General features: G+C 31.3%; 1 long non-coding RNA gene across 1 annotated transcript; it reads right to left on the bottom strand.

Moving 5' to 3' along the window:
* Positions 1–1757: 1757 nt before the first annotated feature.
* LOC111003101 lies at positions 1758–3435 on the bottom strand. The gene is made up of 3 exons (XR_002600570.2): positions 3301–3435; positions 2604–2764; positions 1758–1926 (listed from the first exon to the last, which is right to left on the bottom strand). It is a non-coding gene; the product is annotated as an uncharacterized LOC111003101 (long non-coding RNA).
* Positions 3436–4219: the final 784 nt, after the last annotated feature.

Genomic DNA, 4219 nt, shown 5'->3' with positions numbered 1-4219 from the left:
GTGGTATCGACTCCCAGGGAAGACCTCCTTGGAAGATACGACCTCTAATTGTATAAACAAACGTATACGTATACGGCTTCAAAAGCCGGCAACACACTCACTAAAATGGATGTCCATGGGTTGCGATAACTGCCTTTTCAGTGTCCACAACTTGGAAGTTCTAGTTTAATTAAATTTGAATAATATTTTGAAAAAGCAAAGCTCGGTATACAATTATGTTGATGATATAAAATAAATTAACATTATAAGAAGCATGATATATTATTAATCTTAATGCATAATCGTCACCAGAAGTCAATCAAAGGCAGCTTAATAAGATCGTAAGCAAATGTCTGCCACATGGGCGTCTGCGCAGCACGTGGCATGCTGGCTCGCTGAATGCCAGTACTGTTTGCATCACATTTGATGCTCACATGCTATTTATCTTCACACATGGCCCATAGTGATGCATCAGTGTCGATTGGCCTAATGTTTTATCATCCCTATTAGTTTTATATTAACATCATCCCAAACTCTCTAAAATATATATATTTCTTGAAACACATCGCGATGATTAGTATATGTTTTAACATTTTAAAACAAACACTTCTTACTTTTAACAGTAACGAGTTTAGTCCTTAAATAGTACATTTTTTAAGTAATAGGTTCTTGTATAAATACAAGAACCTACAATTGTGTGATTAAAAACAGAGATTGAGTGAGTAAATATAAATTTAGAATCTTCCATTATTGACGTTCATAAGAGCTATATGAACAAACTTTGTTCCAAAGCAAACAAACCAAAAACCAACACCGATGATTAATCAAAATATTGAGACCATACATGGGTTTCTTCATATTGTATATGCACTAACAGTCCTCCATCGTCCATGAACCTGTAATGTTTTGGCGTCAGAAGTGGCCTTGACATTAATACGATAGCAAGTTAAGTATATGTTTTATATATTTATTGGTTTTTTATTCAACAAAATCATATATCAGCCACAAACTGACAATATAAAATGATCTACAAGAGTACTTAAGATAAAGGTGATAAATATGACAAAACAAAGTCAGAGTAATGGACTTTACCCAAAAGTTAATTCGTTTAATACTTTACAAAATATATACTAATATCACAGACCGATCTAGATATAGACATGATTCTGTAATCAGGCTGATAGTTTGCTATTGCATTGCATTTTTGAAATCTCGTCGAAGAGGCAATATACTTAATTTATTTTGACAACACACATTATACTCTGGTTCAAAATTTGCATCATGGCCGTCCACATAATTATTGTAATATAATATTTGTATTCAAATTATCTATTGAAATTGCAAATCACGACATTCTCATATGCAAACAGGACACGACTAGCACCGTCCGCCGGATGTCGTCGTAAAAATACATAACACTCAGAGCCTTCAAAAGGGTAATTACTATTCAAATCATAGCATCTAGGTACTGTATTTAAGATGGTAAGGCTGGTTAAGCTGGTACTTACAATTTATAAATACATCATAACGAGAACTTATGTTTACCGATTTCAGAAACTACCAATTAGGGTCTTCTGATTAAAAAGGAATTGTATTTAATATGATGAAAATATTCAAGTGTATCAAAATTATTATACTTTTTTCTTTTCATTTTACTTACATAACTCATACTTTATAATAAAAATGTTTATCTGTGACACTTTTATCAATATTTCCTTATTGATAAATAAATAAATAAAATAATCTTGCTATTATTAAAATTATGTACTGGAAAAATTTTAACGTAGTAAAATGTGTATAGAATTAAAATTTTCCTAGTAAAAATATCCATGCTGGCTGCCGCCAGACGATAACGATTACTCCAGAACGACAGTTTGACCTGTCACTTGGCGACGTATGTCAACTAATATAACATCTTCTGATCTAGGATTGGCAAATATCACTAACCTGAAAATATTAAGAGAGATCTTGTGAGGCAAGCCAGTTCAGATATTCCTCAAACAAATATTTAATGGAGTTCGAACTCCAGTGCTGGCCCAAACTTAAGCGTGCGATTAAGTGGATTTTTTTTTTCAATGTGCTTATTAGAGACATAATCCTACGGTTAAAGCATACATCTGAGGAAACCCGCATCTCTAAACCCAATAAATTTACATGTGTCAGAGGCAGATTTCTGATCATCTTTATATCTTTAGAACTAAAAAACGGATGTAATCTGCGGCCATCGGTACTGTGGTCCACTGTATTATTATTATTTCATTTGTCCTCGCGCCTGCCATTTCGCCCTGATTTTCACAACATTTTTGTCTAATGTACCTAATAGTAATGACATACGCATAAGAAACATATGTCAATTCTGCCAACATTTTTACCTATTAATTTACCGTCACTATAAAAAATTTATTATTATTGTAAATATTTAAATGTAGTCCAAATAATCGATATTATAGAACCAAATTTATATCAGTGTCTCTCGGTATAACTCTCATATATGTAATATACTTAATAGTAAAATAAGACTATAAGATAAAAATAGAGTACGTAAAATAGATTTGCGATAAAGGTTCATTGGTAATACATATTTATTACTTTTGCTATTTATAAAAGAGAAATTGTAAACTTACGTTTTTTCCCTAATTAAAAACTGCCGAAACTTCTGGTACTCCGAGCTTGTAAAAAGCCGACATCTGCAGCACAGATATTCAGCCGTTTCCCAAAATGCTGGTACCCAGATGGACGTGAGAACAGACGAACATATTTCCAAACTCATTATTTCGTAACTGTACTGCAATATAGGTAAAATGATTTTATTGCTTTCATAGAAAACAGAATAATAATGGCGGGATTATTTATGTCTGATAGAAATGATACTGTCAATCGATATACAGTGTTTTGCAATGTTTTCTAGCTCAGTTTACGTAATAATTACAAGAAAAACGTTTAAATTGTGACTTGTATGCGTAACAAAATATGGAGCATTACAAAAATCTTTTGCATATAAGAACGAGCTCGAGGCACCTGGCTAGAATTTACAAGCATTTCATTTATATGTCTTAAAAGAATATAAATAAAATTAACTTTAGATCATAAAATAAGATTGTCCTGATTCATTTTCAATATTATATTCTAAATAAAAAATAATACTTAAACAAAAAGAATTGGCTCTTTTTAACATTAATCAAATCCATATTTGTGATAACCGCGGCGTACTTTTAACAAAGAGATTCACAATAATAATATACGAATCGCAGCGACATTATGTTTAACTCGGCGTATAATCGCACACGTGTTCTCTCCGCAGCTGCACGTGGTCTTCCTCACCTGATACAGGATATCTTCATGAGAACCTCCGACTCATTTGCAAACATAAAAATAAATATTTTAAATTATGTACGCGGCCCTTTGCTATTAGTCCAAGATGAGATATGAGATAGCATAAAATATATGCGCACGAGCACTATGGTATAAAGAAAATAAAGTATTTACGATATATCTATTTACAGCACTGTGGTATAAAGAAAATTATGATAAATATGTATATATTTAGTTTTTTTGGATTAAGCTAAAAAAAACACACGATATTTTATAAAAAAACTGAAAGACAGAAGAAACACGGAACTTATAAATATTGTAAAAGTAAAAAATATTTATTATATTGCGCCAATAAAATACACAAATGTTAGATTAGACTTTGATAAATGGATATGAGATATCGATAACTTCACAACAAATAACACTTTAGATCTGGATTTGCGACAAGTGTCGGTAACTATTTCAAGCCATTTTAAAGTCTAAATGTTTAAGTATTTCTAAGATAATATGGCACTATTTTTTTTTTCATTTGCGAAAAACTTAGGACAGTCTGAACACACAAATAGGCCGTTAAAATCTCTAATACTCAAATAACTCGACTGATAAAGGCTTATCAAATGATATCACCTTAACAATGATATCAGCGCGAAATCTCATTTAGTAGATAATGCTACTTACACACTTGAACCATCTGTCACCATTTTGTACTTATTAAACGGGGTCTAACATATAGAAAAATATGTCATATACATACGAAAATAATACTGCATAAAATCAGACAAATCTTTATTGTTGTTGAAATATTGCATTCCATAAGTACTTATGTGTTTAATAAATATCACAACTGGACCTTTCAAAAGTAAACCCTAATGATATGACGTTTTTATGAACGGCTTTTCTAAGTTTTATAAGTTTGGAATAATAATCA

This window comes from Pieris rapae, chromosome 4 (assembly GCF_905147795.1).
Source record: "Pieris rapae chromosome 4, ilPieRapa1.1, whole genome shotgun sequence".
Classification (NCBI taxonomy): domain Eukaryota; kingdom Metazoa; phylum Arthropoda; class Insecta; order Lepidoptera; family Pieridae; genus Pieris; species Pieris rapae.
This window is presented reverse-complemented; position numbering and strand designations above follow the sequence as displayed.